This window comes from Tamandua tetradactyla, chromosome 12 (assembly GCF_023851605.1).
Source record: "Tamandua tetradactyla isolate mTamTet1 chromosome 12, mTamTet1.pri, whole genome shotgun sequence".
NCBI lineage: Eukaryota > Metazoa > Chordata > Mammalia > Pilosa > Myrmecophagidae > Tamandua > Tamandua tetradactyla.
In genome coordinates, this window is record NC_135338.1 from 39,724,978 (window position 1) to 39,738,889 (window position 13,912).

The 13,912-nt window shown below is 38.9% G+C and overlaps 1 protein-coding gene across 1 annotated transcript in view; it reads right to left on the reverse strand.

The window, feature by feature from the left end:
* DIO2 (iodothyronine deiodinase 2) overlaps nt 1-13,912 on the reverse strand; it is a 259,269-nt gene that overhangs the window by 183,400 nt on the left and 61,957 nt on the right. The window contains 1 exon segment of the mRNA XM_077123228.1: nt 9,699-9,829. The gene's annotated coding sequence lies outside the window, so the exon portion shown is untranslated.

The window sequence follows — 13,912 nt, forward strand, 5'->3', positions numbered from 1 at the left end:
GTGACAAAAAAGGCAGTGCCACAGAGCAATGCAAACAGAAACCAACAGTCAACTGGACAAGCCTTTGTCAAGGTGTGACCACATGTCTCAGAATCATGTTTATAAAATCGTTCTGAAGCACCAGCTGAGACCAACTGAGTCAATCAAAATTTCTGGGGATAGATTCAGGAATGCTATTATTTGGGAGAAGTTAAGGAAATTAGTTTTGCCAACCCTATCCACACTAAAGTTTGAGAAGTATTAACAGTAGGTCCTTTAGCAAGACAGTATTATTAGTAGACACTAGCAATAGAGCTGGTATTGATTGAAAGTAATTGACCTTGACAGAGAAAAATTCAGGAAGAATTTGATGCTTGAACTGAGAGGAAATACTAATAGCTTATATCATCTTCTTCAGTCTTGAAAAAAGGTCTTTTCTCATACATGCTTCAGAACCTAAAGAAAGAATTAGTGTATAAGTTGCTCAAGACATTACCCTGGACTCACAGCAAGTCTCAGCTAGGCCAACATAGCTGGAGTAGGAATGGGCTGAAGTACAGCATGAGTGGAGTACAAGGGTAAAAGCAACAGAAAGAGAGACAGGCAAATAAAAAATGATATGTATGTCTTTTCTGGCCATAACGTAAATAGCAAAGAGTTACAAAAAAAAAAAAAAAAAAACAAGAAACAGGTAGAGTGACTATGCTTAAAGTAACTTCACTGGCTAAAGTGAAGGATCTCCTGTTTATTTGGAAAGCAAAAACTATAGCAAGGAAGCCCTTGTTTATACAATATTGATAATATCTATGATATAGCAAAGTTGAATGAATATGAAGAGTTCGATTTTTCAGTATGTGTTAATGAACCTGCTCATTAGGCTTATTAGGATCAGTATCTATTTGGAGCAGAGCAACGTTAAGGAAAATTATTGAAATAACTGATGGAACTTTCTTTCCTGACCTTAAAAGATGAAGGTTGACAACTCCAGATATTTGCAGGTCTAGAATGGGAAGAGAATGGGGCATTTTGGTCTCAAAGAACTGAAAAGAGAATGTTTTGATATATTCAAGCAAAATATTTGAGTATTGAAGTAGGCTTCATTAGGCCACTGTAAAAGATAATATTTGATAAAAACAGATGTTGCTATGTATTGACATAACTAGTCCTCTTGAGGACCCACCACATGAGGTCACCATATTGCTGGTCACTACTGTTTTATGCCCAAAGTGATAAGGAAACCATAGCAGTGTGTGTGTGTGTGTGTGTGTGTGTGTGTGTTTAGAGATATATTTATGTAAATTAACTTATTGAAATTATATTTGCAACATGGCCTTGACCTCTCAAGGTCTTACTGGTTTAATAAATAAGTGAAGTGGTCTTTCAAAAATCCATACTTGAAATTTTAGACTAGGAAATTTAGGAAGGATAGCATTTGCCAAATATAGAAATAAATATTAAAGATGATTACATCTAATACTTTATCTTCCCTTTCCACTCCCACCCCAGATATTATCAAATGCATTTAAAGAATCACAAACTATAGCTCAGATCTTTTTAGCTTCTGGGATATCTTTGATGATTCATGCCCAGGAATATCACAAATAAAAAAATCAAAATAACGCTTTGAAAAATGCCTGGCTCCGTTGATTTTGTGGCAAGGCTCTTGCTTGTCTGAGTTCAATTTAAATGCAGTTCTTTGTTATTGCTTCAAGAGGATGATAGTCATTTCTAACAAGCACAAATTATTCAGAGCATGACCCCAAATGCTGTATTTCAAATAGCCAAAGAAAACAAGCTATCCCCTAACCTACTTCACATCACAGGAAGAGAAGCTGTGTGAAAAGAGAGCTGCGAAAGGACAACCTGACCCAGAGAGGCTCGCCGTCACTGGGGCCCTCCTCCTGGCTTTAGTGGGTCTCTGGATGGGCCAGTTGCACAAATACAAGAAGATCAGGCCAGCATCCTGGAAGAGGGGAGGGGGCTTGGTATCACCCTCCTTGGATAGCTGTTTGCCAAGTTCTAGTTAACCCAGTTACAGTAAAGCCATTGTGGACTCTTTAGTGGAGCAAGACTGAAATCTACATGGCATTCACGATTTTTTGATGGCCATAGCCACAGCAGTAGCTTCAATTTAGTGGCTTAGACATTACCATGAAAGGGGGCGGGCAAAGGCTCAAGAGCAATGGATTTTACAGCAATAGGAAATAGAGCACATTTTGTGCAGCCGCCAACTCCTTTGCATTTCTGAGGATGAAATGCCCCCTAGATCAAAGTGACAAAGTGGTTAGGATATTCACGGGCCAGAAGACAAAAGAGTTCACTCACTGCCAAAAAAACAGCTTACTGCTAAGTATTTAGAAGTTTAATAACAGTACTTACATGAGAAGCAGAATGCAGGAGGCTAACTTGAAAGTGCACAGTTGAACAGGAACTGGTCATTCTCCTTCATGCGGGCAGTCAGTTGCGATGGGATATGAGGCTTACCCGCAGTCACTCATTCATCCATTACACTTATTTTGAGCACCTGCTATGTGGGGCACTATGCTAGGTGTTATAAGGAGTATAAAAATGCATAATAATAAAAGCCTCTCCCTTAAAGAGCTTTTGGGCTTTCAGGGAAGATCATATTTATGCACAAATTAAGGTGTCAGACCACCTACACGGTAGTTATAAAGGAAGTGGGTAAAAACTGGATTTGCAATCTTTAGCTCAACACCCTCCTCAAGGGGATGAATGGGCAGAGGTTAGAGAGAGAGAGAGGCAATTGCTTTGGAAGCATTTCTGTACTCATTCTCCACTCACCCCTACACTGTCAGTACAGAAGGCGGGGGGTGGGATGGGTCCCTCCTTATGTCATGCCAAGTGTAAGGCATGTCAAGGGAATGATTTGGGCAGCTTGGTTTGTATACTCTTAGAGTTGTAGGGGTACAGGGTCTGATGTCAGACCCACATTCAAAAAAATCTCAAGGCAAGAAGCTAGTGGCTGCCTACAGTGCTTGCCTTGAGGGCTGTATGAGAGTCAGCTTCACTTCAACCAAAGGCAGGGGCAAGGATGCATAAATGTTTCCCAGTCCATGTCCTGTGGAAAACAACTGCCCTAGAGCTATGTCAAAAATCCCTAACCCAAGAGGTGGCCAAGTGAGACAATGGGCTTAAAAGGAAAGGAGAGGAGGGAAAATAAAGATGCCTTCTGCTTGAATCTTATGGAGATCAGCACACTTTGTATATTACTTATAGCACATTAAAATAGAAAGTATTAAATCTCACTTAGATACTCGAAGGTAAAATGCATGAAGAAAAAACATTTTTAAAGCCCCCTAAGACTTGTTACATACTACTTTTATGTCACTAAATCAAGGCCTGGTCTAAAAATGGTTATGTCTAGAAACTCAAATAGTCAAATAAAAAGTTAAATCCTAAGTTATCATCCAGGTATTTAGCTTACAGGACTCCAAGTTTTTGGGTTTTTAGAAATTTACAGATCCAATTTTTACCTATATATCTACATGTCTAACATAAGATATTATCTGAATAAAAATGTGGGCTCAGACTCAATTCAAATGTGTTTGGTTCTTCAGAAATTAAAAAAAAAAAAAACCTCAGAGTGAATCATATTAGGAATGATAAGGAGATTTCATTGTCTTTCCCACAGATGCTAAGATTGGGTGGAGATGGAAAAGACTAAACCAGCTTCCTTAGTCTTAGTCCTAGAATGGGGAGGTGTGGATATTCAGAGTGCAAAGAACAAACCCTGCCTCAATACCCTAGCTTCACTTCTTTACCTCATTAAAAATCCCCTTTCCCATTGATTGCTTCTCTAACCCCCTTGACTGCTTATCTGAGCAGGCAATGACGCTAAAGAAGTCTCCTGAAAGCTAAGGTCAAGGTGTGTTGCAGGTCACAGAAAGCTAAAGTATAATCCAGAAGTCATCAGCCCACACCCCTCAGTTCTGAAGCCCCATGAAGTTAAGTGGCCTACCCATCACAGCACAGAGTTCGGTGGCAGGGATCAAAAGGAGAAGCAAAGGTCTTCTGCCTCGCTAGTAAAGCTCTTTTGGAAGGTGTAAAGGAAGGAGTTTGGGTTCACACATAGTCTCTCTCTCTCTCTCTCTCTCTCTCTCTCTCTCTCACACACACACACACACACACACACACACACACACACGCAAACACACATGAGAGAGAGAGAGAGAGAGAGAGAGAGAGAGAGAGAGAGAGAGAGAGAGAGAGAGAGAGAGAAGGTAAAGATTTTCCTGTTCCAGCACCCATAGTAGTCAGGGACATCTGTTTCAAGAAATTTTATTTGGTTTTCTGAAATGTCCCCAAAATTAGTCATTTGGAAGCCTCCAAAAAAGTTTCAAAACCACTTAATGAGTTAGGAAGCTGCACGATGTGTTTTGAATTGAACAATTTATTCAATAAACTGAGAATGTCCTGACAGTTCCATTAATGCTGATACTTGCCAAGAAATATCACTGCAGTCAAGTGAATTCTGAAAAATACATTTTTATAATCCTTGATGGTCTGGAATACTTAGTACACACATTTTTAAGTCTTATATGGTCATTACCCAATCCAGACAGATGTGTCAGGTAAAAGGCCACACGGTCAGCTGTAGATCCTGCATCAATGTTCATTTTGTCCTCTGTGGGGTTCCCATTCCCAAGATGGTGCATGGGTCCATGACCTTCTAGGAACCATTGATAGATAAGCTTAACCCTTGCTCCTTAATGTTCTAATCTCACCAATGCCAAGAGAGATGGTCCTTATTATACCATCAAGCAAAGGTTTGAACAGAAGAACCAGCTGCTGAAGGAACCTCCTACACCTGTGGGTGCATTTCTTTATTTGATCATAGAGATTAAACCAAGGAGCTCAAACAAAACACCTGGAAGCCCCACCACCACCACCACCACCACCAACTGTTCTTTCAGTAGCAAAAAGAAAGCAAAATTTTCCATAACATGAATAATAATAAAAAAATGTACTAATGAGATTTACGCAATATTGGAAAGGAGACGTATGAATAGGTAATTACACCTTTAGGAGATTTACAGATTTCAACCAGTTTAAGCCTCAGGGTATGATTATCTCATTAGTCCTGTGCACCCAGAACAAATATAGAATAGAATGGGTGTGACCAGTGAACACCACTTTTGCCAAAAACTTGTAAAAGACAAGCTGTGGATTCAGAAAGGTATGTACCAAATGCTACCTAAGTGGATTTCATGCTTAGGAAAGGAGAGCACACCTGGCAGAGCAAGCCCTCCACGTTCAGAGACTTTTGCATATCTGCCACATTGCCAGGCTTCCAAACTAACTACATTTTTTCATCCCCGTTCCCAACCACCGCTTCTCAGAGTACTTTACATTCTTTCCAGACCACTCAGAAACTACCATCTTACCACACTCTGGGGCTTCCTCAGTGACTCGTTCCTCTAACGGTCCCTGGTCTGAATTTATGCTCATCCCCTTTTTACTCCTTGGCGGTGCCTGAGCAGCATGAGGCCAGGTGGACTCTAAAGGCTTCAACCCACAGAATTGGCTTCAATTTGAACCCTTCTCTAAAAGGGGGGTAGAGGAGAGAGAGAAAGCTGGGAAGGGCACAGAAGTTCCGCTTAAGAGAATTGCTTATTAAGCAAGAAGAGAGATAAAGGAAGTAGCAACATGTCAGAAGAACTCCTTCATTAAAAACTAACATTGAATCAGCTCCTACAATGTGCTGGGCACTATTCTAAGAGCTTGACCCATATAAATTCATCTAATTCTCTCAATAACTTCATGAGCTAAGTATCACTAGGATGCCTATTGTATAGAATAGGCAATAGAAGAGCACAGAATTAGAGGCTTTGGTGTTCAAGGTTAGATTGTTGGAGCCAGGATTAGAATCCAGACAGGCCACTCAGTAATCATAACAAAAGTAAGTGCTCAATAAGTGTTAGTTATGTGCCAGGTATTTTGCTATTTGAGTTGTATGTTGATCTCATTTAATTCCTACAACATTCCAATCAGGTAGGTATCTTTATGATGTCCACTTATACATTGTCCTTATTTTATATCTCAAGTTTAGAAATGTTAAGCAATAGAGCCAGTTACCAAGCAAGGTTAGAATTTGTTTTTTCTCCTCACTATGGCCTCTACAAAGTTATATCTAGCCAGTCCCTAGAGAGGGTAGGTGGGCTGATTCAGAGGACATGGAGTGGTTCACCATTGGAGGAGGTCAAATATTTACCTGAATGGAGTGGACTTTTAAAGTAATTTCCAACCCTGAGATTTAGGGGTATAGAATTGTATTCATTCACATATGTTTTCATGCTTTTCTTGTGTCCTTTGTCTACAGGTTTTATTTCCTCTCTCCCTGAGGTAGCAAACTACCTTTTATTTTTCATGTTTAGTTTCACACAAGATCTGGATGCCATATTCAATAATGATCACTGCTGCTGTGTCTAAGTTTAGGATTATGGAATGCCCTGAAAAACAAGTCTGAATTGTCTTCTTACAAAACAGGCATCTCCTTGCTTAGTGTTTTCTGCCCAGTGAGGATCACATTGTTCAGACTTGTCATGAACTGGGTGCTCCTAAGACAGCAGTGCCACCACACCCATGTGTTACATCAGGGGTGTTTTCTTTCCATTCAGTTCTGGGACTATAGGATGATGCAAGGTCCTGGTCTGCTGGGAAATATAGTGACCAGCCAAACCGAGAGATAATGGAAAGTCATTAGATTACAAATTGATTATTATAATGGACTCAATTTTTCCAGGAGCAAAGACATCATAATGAATATCATTATTATTATCTAGTATTTATTGAGCATTTACTGTGTGTTACTCTACTAAGCACTTTACATTTTTACATGTATATCACACTTAATCCTTACCAAAACAAAACAAGGCCACAACGTTAAAATATGTACTCAGATCTACCATCAGTTTAAAAGTGGAGAAACCGAGACTCTGAAAGGTTAAATAACTTGTCCAAGTTCACACATTTGGGAGAGATGGAGCCAGTGACTAACACAATCACTGGACTCAGGGAAGACTACCTCTTCACCACAACTCAACATGGCCCCCCACCATTCCTGTATAATACATAATGACAGCATCTCAAATTTCTCTCTTACACGAGCATTTATGTACACTACCCTCCAAGTGCCAGCTGTGGGATTTGAATTTTCAGTCTAGGTTTTGAGGCCCAACCTCCATAGAAAAATTCCTCTCTACTAGCATGCTTATTTATGTCTAATTATTCTCAGAATTATAATTTGAAGAGCTGGAAGCAGAATCTTACATAAATATAAGGCCCTCACTTTGAAATACACTGATGGTGTGTTCTAAAACTGATACTTTTGTTGTTTGTGGGGGAGGGTCAATTTTGTTTGATGCCATGAAGGATTATCTTTTTAAGGTATTACCCTTCTAAAATAGGATAAAATAAAATCATTTTTAATGTTTTGGCCATTTGCTCCTTGCATAAAAAAGGTTTGGGCTATATTTTATGACACTGACACTCTAAAACAATGGAAGTAACAAAAATTAAGTATATAAAAAAGGACAAGAATCAATAAGTTGGAAGTTTAAACTTGTAAAAAATTAAGACTCCAGAGACAGATTCAACTTACTAAAGATTTAGGGACTCCTGACTCTAGATTGGCTTGAAATAATGATACTATGAAAATTACATCCTAAAACTTCCTTGGAAATGAGTTATCCCATTACCATCATTTTCATATGAGAAAAATAATGCGTATGGTGTTAGAGTAGCTTGTTTGGGGAATTTAGGAACAGAAATAGGCAATAATACGTTTTCAGGCCCATTTCCTTATTCTTACCACTTGTGTTCTGTTTCCTATTTAATTCTGTCCTTACGTCTCTTTTCTCACTTCCTTCACCAATGACATTTTTCATTAAAAGGAGCTTTGACCCACTCAGCATGAGATCACATTCAAGTGCCACCTCTGCTACTACCTCACTGGTTGACAAAATATTTCCCCAGGTGCTGGCCTATTTCCTTGCCATAATTTTGCTCAGCTGCCTCACTCTTGCTGACTCCAAAACAAAAGCATGTAATGTACTGCTGATGGATATACCCTAAAGCATAGGTCACAGCAATAGGGACAACTTACTCATTCTGAATTTTACAAATTGGGAAGCACTTGTATTTCAACCACTTTTTAAGCACCTGGAAGCTCCAGGCAGGTGATGTAATATGTTCTCTTGATAATAAGCCAGAACCAAGATTAAATATTGGTCTTTCTCATGGACTTTCAGCCAGAAACCAAACATTACCTTCTTCCTTTACTATGGTGAAGTAAAATTTTTGTGTCAGATAGTTCCAGTTTATTTCATCACCCTAGTTTTCCTTTTCGTAGGAACTCTTCTGTTGGAACAAATCAATTCAGTGGTATTCACCAAAAGATGTTCTGAGTCTCCAATACCAGATACTGACCTAGAAGCTTTTGTGGCTTCTAGTGTCAGCAAGGAGAGGAATTTTGCTCCTTGTCCAGACATCGGAATTCTTCTCACACTGCGTCTCAGGCAGTACCTTTCCTACATCATGTCCCATACTGCCTCTTGGATGGCACAGTGAGGGTTGCCAGTTGGCAACCTCCCTCCTGGCCAGTGCTCTGCAACAAATTCAACTAGTGAAATCAGAGATCATTGCCAGCCCAGATTATCCCGACCCCATTGCTTCCATCAGAAGGAGGTTGAAACTCTGCCCTGGGAGGAAATGGCAGAAAGGGAAGAAGGTGCACCTGGGAGCAGAAAGTCTAGCAGATGGATCTTTTGTTCAATATATATCTCTTATTCAATAGCTATAAGCTCCAGCAATCTGTATATTCCAGTAACAAGTTGCTGGAATAGAAGATTTTTTTACAATTCACAATAATTTATATTTCTCCTTATTTGGTGATACATTGTGAGTTTTTATCTACCCAACAAGCATCATGCATTGAATATCTCAAAATACACTTAAAACAACACCCCAAAACCAAATTCAGTAATAATACTCAGGTCTTTCTGCATACCCCTCCCCAAAACAGAATATCATTTCCAAAGTTCAGTTAAGATCTGCTAAGGACATCCCATGTCTCAACCGGATGCCTATCCTTTCCCTTCCCCACCAAAAACCACTGTGTGTGATTTGCTGTGTATAAGGCACTGTGCTAGATATTAGGGGTACAATAGTCAGCAAAACAGAGAGCCATTATCTTCACGGGGCCTATGTTCAGAAAGGAAGACAGAAAATGATCAAATAAACAATCAAATATATACAATTATCAACTGTGACAAGTGCAATGGAGAAAGGTATCACCATACTCCATATGCAGCTATGTTCCTGATGGACCTGTGACAGGCCGAGGTGTGCTTATCAGTTATCTACGTAAAGTCTGCAGTCCTTTGAGTTTTCTCCCATTAGAGAACGAAATGACCTGCCCCAAATAATCAAATCAATAAAGCATAACCCCAAAGAGAAGTGGTTAGTATCAGAAAGGGGTAAATAAGAGAGACAAAGTGGTAAAAAGAGATATGGAGAGAGTTAGAGAAATAGGAAATTCAAGATAACATGCTGACATTGAGTCTTCCTGTTCAGGATTCAGAGAATAAGGAATGAGGACATATGCTCTGGAGCCGTGAGCATGGCAGTGGTGAATGGTATGTGATCAGCCATGAGATTTTCTGCATTTGAAAGGATCTTGATCCAAAACAAAAGCTTACCTTTATTTGTAGTTCTGTTCTTTTAAACTGGAACATCACTATTCAGCATGCTCTTTGCTCTGTGCAATTGTGAACACTTTAGCCTGCTGCCAAATGATGTAGCTGGTGACCAAAAATGCTGCTGAATGGTGCTAAAGAGGAGGAAGAAAATCCAGTGAATTAGTCCTAAGCACTGCAAAAAAGGCTGCCCCCTGATTTACTTTATCAGGTCATATTAGAATTGTATATCTGATCACATGCAAGGTTTTCACACAAGTGGAGATGGCTACGATCCTCAAAGTGCCGATAAGTACCCCTAGGCCACTATGGACAGGTCAGCAGCTGCTTATAGCATGCCCTCAGTGGAATTTAACAAGATAAACTGCTTCCTTGGCATTTATTTTTACACTTTGCATGGGTTATATTTACCTCTTGCCTGTTGTTGATGATCAACTTGGATGATCTGCTTTGAAATCTCCCAAACAACCTAGGCATAACTGATTCAGAAATACTTTGAAAGTAGCAAATACATTATTGTATAACTACAAGAAGGCCTCTGTTTTGCACAACAAGTATTCAGGGAACACTTCTACTGATAACTGAGGGCTGGGTGATGAGCAAATGATACCACTGGAAAAACAACTCCATCCTAGAACAGAAATAAGCTTGGATCCTAAGCATAGAACTCTACCATTCACAACCCTTGATTCAGGCTTCTCTATTTGAGCTTACACAATCAGAAAACTTGGCTGTGATGTTTGAAGCTCTCAAATTATCCTTGAGGACCTAGCTGTACTACTACAATGTTCAGGTGAATAATCTGAGAAGAAAGCTGTCTATTTTTAAAGTTATGATGTTAGAATGGTAAGGCTTAAGCTTTTTAAAGTATTTAGCATCACATGTAAAATGAGTGGGAAAAATGGTCACAAAAATCGAAAATGAGAAAAGAAATACATTGAGAACAAAGAAAAATGGAAAGTTCTGGGCATGTGGGTGGGTGGCTGGTAATAAGTTAAAGCATTGGTTCTCAAGGTGAGGTCTCAGGGCCAACAGCATCACCCAAAAGAGGAAGTTCCTGGAAATACAAATTCGCAGACCCCACCCCAGATCTGCAGAGTGAAAAACTCTGTCAGGGAGCCCAATAATCCATGGTGTGACAAGCTCTACAGGTGATGTTGATGAAAGTTGAAGTCAACCACTGAGTCAGGGCATAAAGACCCAAACACAAGGGAGAGAAAAGCAAAATCGAGCAAACCATCTTCTCCCAGGCAGGATTATCAGGACAGAACTTCATCATCTCCAGAAAAAGAAACTCTAATCTTGGAGTCTATAAATTATTGGAGGGTCTAATGATCCAAATAATGATGGAAAAAGTCACTGAAGTAGACTGATTGTAAAAGTACTCTTTACCTGAATGGCCCCTAAGTGTATCCCCAACAAATGTGCTTGACAGGTATTTATTGAACACATTCTGGGTTCCAGGCAGTGTGCTAGACCCTGAAAATACAACTATAAACAAGACAGTTGTGTCTCTGTGACATTTGCAGGATTTCTACAAGTTCACTACAAACAGTGTTTTCATCTCCAAATTCTTAAGTGACTGAAATCAGCTTTAAGCCTAGGCAGCTGAAGTTTTTGTGGTCTGGCAAGTTCTTGGTATGACTCCCTTCACCTGAATCTGAGTGTGTTCCTTCTGAATAGTTCACTGAGTAAGAAGAATTTGAAAAGGAATTAATAAAACACATTCTTTGAAGTTGGAAAAATATAATCTCCCCTGATCATAGACTAAGTATATTCAACAAAATCAGATGCAGATAAAACAAATGGCAATGCTTCTATGTTGTATAATCTGCCTAAAGATTGTATATACCTGAGGGGATTCCTATTAGAGGTCAAAGGGGATGCTGAAGGATTGAAAATTCAAGAAAAAGAAACTGCACCATACTGAAGGAATATCATTAATGCGGTCTGTCTGATTTAAAGTTAAATGCCAGAGCTGTTTCCCCACCCTTCCTTCTCCTCCCCAAAATGTCTAAGCAGCTCTTAAGTCTGGGATATTAACAAGAGAGAGTTTTATGTAAATGGAAGTTTCTTTTTCTTTCAAACTCTTTCATTTAGCATAGATCAAAAAAGTGCTTGTGTATTCATAAAAGTGACATCCCTTTGCTAGTTCAGTTTGCCCAGGCTAAGAAAGCAAATGGATGTTTTGACAAAAAAGTCTTAACTAACCCTCATGGTTGAATATACCAATTATGTTGAGAAACACTCTGTTTATTGAGCGTTCACCTATAATGGGAGATGGTGCAAGGTGAAATTTAGGGAACATTTAGAATATTCTAATTATATTTTTCTTTTTGAGGTGCCTAACTTGCCTTCAAATATTATTGTGATTCTCACATTTCTTCCACAAGCATTGCAAGACCCTTAAAAAGATACCAAATGATGCTAGAGTCAGAGCCATCAAAGCCATGTAATTCTAATCTGTAGAAATTATTTCACTGAGAAATTAACATTTGCTCAGCCCAGTCCAATCTATGGGTCCAGTTTCTGAATTCAATTTTCTCCCCTAAATTCATCTTTTTTTTGTACAGTGAGACAGCAGCCTATAGTCATATCTCTGCCAGAATTTTGAGGGCACCAGGAAGAAAAGTACAAAAATAGTAATTTAATATCTTTCTTCTGTAGATATAACTCTCCTTTAGTTCTGGTTTCATGCTGGCAAGGCTCCTGTAATGCTTTCAACACACCTGAATTTTGTAACTCCCTATCTTTTACTCACCACTGAGTATAGACTAATTTGTCTCTCCTGTTTTAAGACAATGCAATTCTACAGACCATCAACCCAAACTCTAGTCTGGCTCAATCTTCAGTGGTCTTCAAAGCTAAGATGGGAAAGGAGCTCAGAGACTCTAGACCCTAGTACTACTACTGATGGGAGGAGCCTTCTAAGGAGCACAAGCCCAACATTTTGATCAAAGGACAAATGGTTTGGCTGTGGCTGGATTTCCCCTGGGACTTAAAAATTCAACCAGTTATTTAAGTTGACATATAGCCAGCCTCATTGTGATCTGCTTCTTAGACTCCCTAAGGCAAGTAGCATTGCATGAGTTTAAGGAGGCCAAACACCTCAGATAAAGGACTTAGGGATCCAACAAATGAAAACTAAACAACTCATAACCACACACACACACACACACACACACAATCTAGGAACCCCAAAGTCCTGCAGTGGGGTATTTTTCAACCTCAGAAACACAATGCTCTTTTGTTTTGTTTCCCTTCTCTCCATTATCAACTAAGTAGTGTTTAATGATTAGAGTTTCATATTTTTTCACCTGTATGAAATTGACTTTCCATCCTTCATCTCCCTCTTGCACTTTTCACCACTTACATGATACATATCAAACCTCATTTCAATGCCTTCTTTGAAAGACAGACCTTTGCAAACCTCTCAAACATGGATACCCTTTTTCTCAGGCAAAATACAATGCATTGAAACTCTCTTAACACAGAATTATCCAGATGGTCCCTGAGAGTGAATAGAAAGAACTGATAATCAAAAGTAAACACTAATGATTTGGGAAGAAATCAAGTCTTGTCATTGACATAGCACTCATTCTCTCAATCTTATCACATAAATTTCTGCTGCTCATTTACTGATTTACTTGGAGTAACAAAATTCAGAAATTTTTTCATGTGCATCTCATTTTGTCCTTCATACCCTGTCTTTGTTCCACTAATTTAAACAAGTTATTCAGTCTTCTTGGTATAAAATGAGGCAGTTGGCCTACATGGCCTCTAAATTCCTTTCTAATTCCTAAAGTCTCTGGTTCTTTTCTAAAAGTCTCACCTTCTTCAGGATCTTTCATGATTTTTCCCTACCAGGACCAAAGCATTCCATTCAATTCATTTTAATACAATTCATTCCTTCACTCATTCAAAAAATATTTATTGAACATTATATTCTAGGCATTTTGCTAGGTACTACGCTTAACAAGCCATAGTCTAGAATTTTGTATATTTTATATCTAAGTAACTACTTATTTTAAAAGTTACTATATGCTCTTATGTAGCATGTCATCCATTGTGTTTATATGTGCCAGTGTAGACATATGTAAGGTCTAACACTCTTGAAACTATAGAAACCTTCAAGTTTAGGAAAATGTTCTATCAATTTAGGCCTTATTAGACATAGTGGTTAACAGATAATCTATTTAGTATAAAAACAAAACAAA